This window comes from Adiantum capillus-veneris, chromosome 14, assembly GCF_014529385.1.
Source record: "Adiantum capillus-veneris isolate H3 chromosome 14, ASM1452938v2, whole genome shotgun sequence".
In the NCBI taxonomy this organism is placed as follows: domain Eukaryota; kingdom Viridiplantae; phylum Streptophyta; class Polypodiopsida; order Polypodiales; family Pteridaceae; genus Adiantum; species Adiantum capillus-veneris.
The window spans coordinates 120,208,258-120,217,275 of record NC_140944.1 but is presented as its reverse complement, the minus strand read 5'-3'; the positions used below and the strand labels follow the sequence as shown (position 1 = coordinate 120,217,275).

General features: G+C 42.8%; 1 pseudogene; it reads left to right on the top strand.

Moving 5' to 3' along the window:
• Positions 1–4,144: 4,144 nt before the first annotated feature.
• Positions 4,145–5,566, top strand: LOC147443032 (uncharacterized; annotated as a pseudogene).
• Positions 5,567–9,018: the final 3,452 nt, after the last annotated feature.

Here is a 9,018-nt window from a genome sequence, read left to right as displayed (position 1 = left end):
GAGAGGGTCTCTATCGAGAATTTGTGAGACAGGACTTACACTATGGCAGAATGATCATGAACTTGATGATGCTGATTCAGAGGGGGTGCATAGTGAAGTGCAATCTCTTGATGTTGAATATGATTGGTTTCATTGTGCCGATGATACAGACAGAGCAGTAGATGAAATTTTCAATGTGCATGCAGAACTGTGTGCTATAGAAGTGCAAAGATATCTGGATGAGGGTGAAAGACTTAAAGAGCAGTTTACTGCAGATACAGCTAGTATGCATGTCATATGTGGAAATCTTGGTTTACTGCAGCAACCTGAGCTGTGCACGATGGAGGAACCTTCTAAAGTAGTGGATCTAGATCTTTTGTGCTTATTGGACGAAGCTTTGGAAGGGTTCTCAAATACAGATGCTAAGGATACCAATCAATCCAGAATCATGCATGAGCAAGTTTGTTCAGATGCAGCTGATGACGAACTTATGCAGCTGTTAGATGATGCACTACTTGATTTTGAGCCTCTACGAGATAGAGAATTGTTTTCAGATGCATCTTTTGAGCTTCATGAAGAAAGTTTTCCCAGAGACTTGATGTATTCAGATATGCAAGATTGGGATCCCAATACTAATGAGAGTGAAGGTGCACTGCCAATGCTTTTATCTGTGATTGATGATCGACAATTGGATGAGCCAGTTGCACAGGGAATATGGCAATATTTAGTGCTACCTAATGCTATATGGAATCTGATGTTACCCTATGATGTAGGGGATTTTGAGGTAGCTTTTGACCCAGGAGGAGACAGATATATGCATGATCCTGGGCAATTGCCTTATATGCCATATGATCCAGGCGGTTTGTATGAAGATTTGTGGGTTAATGTATGTTTATGCTGTAATGATTGGAAATTCTTGTATATTCCCTATGATCCTGGAGGATGGTACAAATTTTTTAAAGGAATGCTCACAGTGGGACAAATTATTGGGTTCCCGTTCGATCCCGGGGGCTACTGAAGTGCAAGTTCTAGATTTGAAGAGTACCAGTTATCTGTTGTAGCAGGTTTCATGGTACAAAGTTTTGTTTTCTAGATTTATGCTAAGTCAGAATAGTTTTGGTTATGCATTCAATAAGATTACATGGTTGGCTTCCAATTGACTTCTTTGGACAATTGATGAAGTATTTTCACATCTTTTGAGTTGGTTCTGCTAACAGAACTTGAAGTAAAGGACTTGACGGACATTCCGTGTGCAGACTAGAAATTGGCTTTGCATGCAAATAGCTGGCGTGGAGTAAGATCTGTAAGGGTCATCCAGATACATAGGCCCCTTTCCTTCCGCCGAATCGTTTAGCGCTGTTTGCACGAGTAAGGCATACTTGAGCTTGATAGGGTTCCTTAAAGAGATCTTAATGGTCAAGCCGTGTGCATCATTAACTAGAGCAATTGAGTCTGGCGGGATTCACTAAACAAGTTATCCATGATTGAATGCTTTGAAGATACGGCAGATACAGTTCAGAGATTTTTGATGGACAGCTACCTAATGGTTAAGCTAGAACATTGATGATAGGGTATAAGCATTATTTCATTTTCCATATGTTTACCAGTTACGTGAGTCTGATGATGGGTAGGGAGCTTAAGGTACCTAACGCAGATGCAGATTGAAGTGCAGTTGGCATAGACCAGAGGCTGTGCAAGTTTAGAGGGGGTGGATGTCGTGCAGCTCCGTTGCCATGAAGAGAAAAAGAGCAGAGAAATGGAAGCTAAGCTTCTTTGAAGCCTACACATTTAGTGAGCAGTGATCAGGGCTGGATAACAGGACAAGTTTAATGATTAATGTATGTCAGATGCGGCTTAAAAGGGCCAACTGATGTCTTAATGATGCTAAAAAGGACTATGCTTGAAGTGAGCACAAATGGGATATTATGATCTAAAACTACAGTGCTTGAAGTGCTCTACTAGCCTGTCTTTACGGCTCGTCGATTGGAGCTACAGTGAAGAAGTTATGGCAGTTTAAAGTTCAAGTCGATTGCAGATCTGTACCGGACTAGGCAACTACAGCTGAGGTGACAGAATTGAAATGAATGCACGGGCCTAAAGTGCTCACTTCGTGGAGCGCGTTGGTCTTTTCAGATCAGTGATTGGAGTCCCGATCGCCAAGATATTAGCCGTTAAAGATTCACCGGGGGCTGGCTCCGTACCAGTTCGGTCCGCTCGATCGGTGTGCCATTTTGGAATTTTGAGCAGCAACCAGGGTTTTGAACGCAGTAGAATAAGTGCTCGAGGTAACAGTGCTTTGGTTGAGATGTATGCTGGATGTGATGCACTTCAGAGAGCACAATAAATGCTTGAGTGGAATCTCTTTTAAGGTCGTCTCTTGGTACAGGCAACAGATTTCATGGTGAGGTTGCTCGACGGGGGCTGCTAGGGAAAGATGTTATGCTTACCAATGCCTTGCCCGATATTGTAACGGAGTGGCGCCTTTACGAAAGCATCATTTGCATGCCAAATGTGGTGCCCTTACAGAGGAATCCGGCCGCCAAAAGGCCGCCCAACTTAACCCATGAAGGCCGCCTAATTGTTTTGCTTGGCAATGCTTTGGCCGCTATGCATGTCGAATGTGGTGCCCTCATAAATTGGGTAAACCACCCTAAGGCAACCAAGTGGCAAGGCCGCCCAAAAGCCTAAATCAATGGCCGCCCAATTGCTTAAATGAAATAATTTTTTAGTGTGTAAGGGGAAGAAAAGCAAAGCATGGCGAGCAAGGGCAACGAGCAGAACTTGCGCAGGGGATGAAGGAGTTCGCGCTGGCCTGGTTGTAACTCGGTCGAGCTCGGAGATGAAACGAAATCTGCAGAGCAAGCCAAGGCGGTGCCTTTTGGCGCTAATCGCAGAGCATTTACGCACCTCGCTTCCGTCATTTGCCATGTCATTGCTCTTGTTCACGCGCCTTAGCAACGACGGCGCCATCATTGCTAAAGGCTTTTAAAAATAACGAGAGGGTTTTTAGGGCAAAACAGGAAGAGATAACGAGGAGATTGGAGAGGAGGAAAAAGAGGAGCAAACGAAGAAGAGGAAGGTGGAGAGGGATCGGAGCAAGGAGGAAAGCTCTCTCTCTCTCTCTCTCTCATGCTTGGGAAGAGGGGAGCTTGAAGGAGAGGCGTGAAGGGAGGAGCGGAGAAACTCTCTTTCTCTCGCTCTTGCTCTCGGCAATCAAGCTCCATCTCTTTCGAGCTTGTTCACGGCATCTCTTTCGAGCTAGTTCTCGGCTAGTCTTAGGTAAGCAAATCAAGCAAAGGAAGGGAGAAGAGGAAAATATAACGAAGCCGAAGGAAAGCTTGGCAAAGGAGAAGGGTAAGGGAATTCACCGGATGGGCTTGGTCGAGAAAGGAAGATCAAGGTCAAGGCTTGAGCAAGCCGAAGCAAGAAAAGCATAAGGCACGCAAAGGAGGCTTGACGAGGCAGACAAAGCAAGGGTTAAAGCATCAGTTAGCAATTGAAGAGCAGGAGGAAGTTACAACTAGAGAACGACAATTAAGCCAATGCAAAGCATATAGAACGGGAAGCTGCAACACAATTGGTTATTTTTGAAGCATGATGTTTGACAGAATGAACTTACATAAGGTTTGCAGAATCTTGAAAGTAGAAGAGAAGATTTTCATCACCAACATCAGAAGTTGATTAAGCATTTTGTTAAGTCCGGTGTCGTTAACGGCATGGTTAATCTTGTAAACGGGAGCTTAAGCTCTTAATTAGTAGATGATCCAAGTGACGGTGCTGTTAACAGCCCGTCTTCGCTAAAGATTAAGTTGTACTCAAGCGTTAATCAATTAATTGATGATTACGATGATTTTCAGATTCAGTTGCATCTGTTGTTCTTGTTCTCTCTCTTTTACACCTCTCACAGCCAGAGACCCGACGTCAGCCCGACTCACGCAGCGAACACATATCCCCCGACAACGTGTAAAGAGCACTCTCACTGCCTTTATAGAATACATATACATATAGATGATGCTGCCACTAATCTGACGTTAGAGGACTCTCTACCTGCACGCTCATGTGAAAAAAGTAACAAGTGAAAAGCCGTGAACCTTTTAGCTCTTCTTACTTACAAGCCCTAGCCTAGTGGTATTTCGTTTGTGTTCATCATACTTACAAGCCCTCGTGTTCTCGCTAATCGCCTTCGAGCAGGCGAGCTATGGCGAATCGTACAGACCCTGCTGCGCAGAGCGTGCATGGCGCCAACCCGCAATGTCTGATACAGGAAATCCTGCGCTCCAAAATCTTCGAGAACACTTACTGGAAAGGGCAGTGCTTTGGTCTCACGGCTGAAACGCTTGTAGAGAAAGCCGTGGAATTGGACCATTTTGGAGGTGGCTATGGAGGTAATCAACAAGCAACTCCCTTCCTGTGTCTCTTATTAAAGATGCTTCAAATCCAGCCAGAAAAGGAGATAGTGGTGGAGTACATCAAGAGGGAGGAACACAAGTATGTAAGAATCTTGGGGGCTTTCTACTTGAGACTTGTGGGCAAGGCCACAGATGTATATCACTACTTGGACCCCATGTACAATGATTACAGAAAACTTCGTCGCAAGAAGGCAGATGGAGGTTTCTCTTTATGCCATGTTGATGAATTATTGACGAGCTTCTGAATTCTGACTACAGTTGTGATGTCTCATTGCCTCGTATTCCGAAAAGGTATACTCTGGAGGCGAGCGCTGTGCTTGAGCCACGTCTAAGTGCGTTAGCCGACGATTTAGAGAATGAAGAAGAAGATAAAGAGGATGAGGAAGACCTAGCAGAAGCGTCGGAGATTTTGAAGTTGGAAGAAGATTGCAGGAAAAGTTCTCAAAGGGAGAGGGGCAGAGATACAGAGAGAGACAATGGCTCCAGAGACAGGGACAGAGGACGAGATCGTGATAGGGATAGAGATCACAACCGATACGGACATCGAAATCGAGAACGGGATCGGGGCAGGGACTACTATTGTGAATGTGGGGGCTATGATTGGGAAAAGGCCCGAGAATGCGACAGAGATTACTATATGCTGGATTGTGACAGAGAACGAGATAGACAAACGGACAGACATCGCAGCAGGTCGCGAAGCAGGGGGAGGGAGCGTGATCGCTTTATGTCAACAGGAGCTGATATAAGGAAAAGGCAATTGTTGCACTACTCCAGGCAAAGGTCGGTGTAGAACTGATGGTGCTGGTCTTGAGGAAAAGACGAAGAGCAAGAAAGAACCTGTCGTGGCTGCCGGAACAGATCTTGAAAACCCACAAGCGTTTGCTCAAGCTTTCTTGGTAGCTCCCATGGATTCGAAGGAGGAAAAACGGTCTTGGGGTGATGATAGCTTGTTTTCAACAAAAAGTCAATTTTTATGGTTTAAGAGATTCACTAAGGATTTGTGAAATTCACGATTTTGTTTGTGCGAGATGAAGAGATTCACTAAGGATTTGTGAAATTCACGATTTTGTTTGTGCGAGATGAAGAGATTCACTAAGGATTTGTGAAATTCACGATTTTGTTTGTGCGAGATGTACTTGATGAGAACTATCAAGACATCTTGAAAGAGGGTGCGCTAATAGCTATCAGTTATTAGCTAATGGATTCAAAACATAAAATTCACTACTTGCAAGGACACTTTAAAGAGAAAAAAATGCTCAGGAGAAAATAAAGGAGAAGAAAAACTTAAATGTATCAATGTGAAGTTTCACCACCTCTTTTTATGGACACAAAAAGTCTTTCGACTTTTCACTTTCATGGGTCTTTTCACTTCCTAAACTCACCCTTCACTTATGCACTTAAGATGGTCTGAAAGGCTTTTCAAGATTTGAAAGACCTAATAGCTAGCTAATTAAAAGGTATTTCTAATGGCTTCAAACAAATTAAAAGATAATCCTAATTCAAAGATTCCTTTAACAACAACAAAAACGATGCATAGTCTATAGTGCATAGCAACGAGCAATGATGAGGCATCTAGATTTGCAACAATATCAACTAGGAAGGACGAATACAACATTCAGAGAGAGAGAGAGAGAGAGAGAGAGAGAAGAAAACGTTAAAGGAAAAATAAAAGAGAAAAGAAACACAAATATAGCAATGTGCAGTTGACCACCTCTTTATATGGATACCAAAAGTCTTTTGACTTTCCACCTTCATATGTCTTTTGACTTTTCGTTTTCATCTATCTTTTGATTTTCCGCTTTCTTTTGTCTTTTCATTTCTTAAACTCATCCTTCAGTTGGGCACTTAATATGTTTTGAAAGAATTTTTATTTTTCTGAGATAGGGAGCTAGTTTTCGTGGCTTCCCACCTAACATCCCCTCCCCCCTTACCTCCGCCTGATCCTACCCTCCCGTCTCTCACGTGCAACATAGTTTGCAGCTATGGAGTCCTCAACAATAAGCAAGGCTACAAAAGAACATTGTTACCAGATGTGAGTTAGACTAGCTCTTTGCGCTTGTTTGCAAGAGGCGCATTGTTTTATCGATGAGCTTCCTCTCGTAGGCGCGCGCATACACACACACACACACACACACACACACACATAGAGAGAGAGAGAGAGAGAGAGAGAGAGAGAAGAGAGAGAGAAGCATGCCTCTCAGGCCATCTACATGCTAGAGCAGCATTCCAAAATTGAAGCAAATGACTCTTGTGCCCTCTGCTGCATGTTGGCACATGAGGTGCATTTCAAAGTTGTAAATAGTCCATTTGGACATTGTGCGGCTTGGATGCATGCTTCATCATGCACAGTGCAACTCAATGCCCGACTTTCAATTCGAATCTCTTTGGATTGCACTAGATTTTTTTTTTCAAGAATTGATACTCGAGCATCTGCTCGTGATTCTCAATTATTTTAGAAAAAACTCCAGCGTGTATCCCCTACTAGCTAGATACTCTCCAAACAAGGTCAACAATCTATGAATTGATGAACGGTTATGCTTTGAAAAGCCTTCTTAATCCCATATTTCCTACAATGCATTTGAAAGTTTATGAACCTATTTTTATGTGGGCTAAAATTGATTCAATTCCAAAAGCATGCATCATAAGAAGATAGCGTTCCTTACTTGGCATACATGCTCACAAGAGAAAACAACCATAATTTGTAGCACAATTTACATGTATACAAGGGCACAACATAATGATTTAATTTAGTTCTCGCCTCCATTCCCTACATGGGTCATGGGGATGGTGTGTAGTCTTTGCAAAGTATAGAAGATAACTTCATTGACGATGTACCTAGCATGATATTCAATTGATTGATTGGTGAAAATTTAGGGGGGAAGATTAACAAATGAAAGAGGGCCAAGATAATGACAATAAACATGAATTGATTAACTCATATCTTGATGGGAACCATTTATGGGGAAGTTGGGATAGCTAGGCTTTCCTATGATAGAAGGATACTTGACCAACTAATAGAGGGAATCATGGAGCTAAGAATCCAAGACCACACAAATGCCTATTAATAGATGAGAGGCTAAAACACTAAGTGGAAAAGCGTGCACACCTCATGGAGTATACACTTTGTGAGAGTACACGAGTGTGTGTGGGTGCGTGCATGCATGTGTGTGTGTGTGTGTGTGTGAGAGAGAGAGTGAGAGAGAGGAGACAAAACCGTCTAAGAGATGTGAAAGGAGGGGGGGGGGGCGGGCGGGCGGGCGGGGGGAGTTGAATAGTCCTCCATAACCACCATTAACCACAAAGCTGATAGGCGCAACATAAACAATGCTATAGACCACTAACACTCTATTCCAACTAAACTACAATCCAACCCTCTTTGTATCGCTCCTAGCCTAACACATGCCCCTGCATATATAGGAGTTAGAGATGTAGGCGTGAAAAATGATGCAACAACCCTAAAAACTTCCTAGGGGTGCCCAAAAAGCACAAAAATGGAGAACATAAAAAAAATGGTTGGTCAAAGATGAAGCCTAAATGCCATGCAATGGGTGGCCAGCTTGGAAGTCACACTAAGCATACAAGTATGTGCTAGATCAATGTGAAGCAAGAGGAGCAGTGAATACTCTAACACAATTGAGACAAAAAACTAGAAGATGACATCATGACAACGGCCTCTACGACAACATGTCTTCCATAGAGATAACAACATGCCACCCCTCAAACAAAAGGATATCGAACACATGGCCCAACTAGCAACAACAATATGGATATCCACAACAAAATAGCTACCTTGATGACAATAAAAGACACGCAACAACAATGATAAGGAATCATACAACAAAATTGAATCATAGGCCTTCTTTTGTAACATGAAGGTTTGTTTCGCCTTCAAAGTCTCTCTCCTTGTCCTTGTAGAAGCATTTGGATGGTGGAGGTTTGTCTTGCCACACTGAGGGTAGGGATTCTTTGGTAAATTAGACCTTTGCATAATGATCTACTTCATGGCACGTCTTTCCTTTGGAAGATCCTTAAGAAGAACAAGAAGAAGACAACCAAGATATCAACCACTAAATCTACTAGATCCAATGATGAACAAGAGCTCTTCACTACTGGACTCTCATTTTCTCTTCTTTGTGAAGATTGTTACTGACATCCTCAAGCTATGGGATGGGCTCCTTCTCCTTGAGAGTAGTGACTAGTTGGTCAAAGTCCTTGTTGTTGTGAAGAAGCACAACTACCTTGTCATCTTATTTGACAATGTACTCCCAAGTAGGTCAATTGGCTACAAATAAAGCTTAGCCTACTTGAAATTATAGGCACATCTTCTCCTTCCTGCAACATCAAGCCAAAGAAAGATATTTGAAAAGAACTCTTAGAATTATTGGCTTTGGTTGTTTTGTCCTACCCCAAGGGGAGTGGTTATTCAAGGGCTATATATATGTTGAGCCTGTATATAGAGAAATTGGGTGGTGACTTCCCATACTTAACTATAGGTTTAGGGACAAGAGCTTTAGGTAGCCACTCAAAGGACATGGCTATGGTAGTGACCTAGCATTGGATCTCACATTGGTATCATAGCAATGCTACATGAGCATGCTACATAGCACGAAGTTGAGCATGGTGTTTTCGA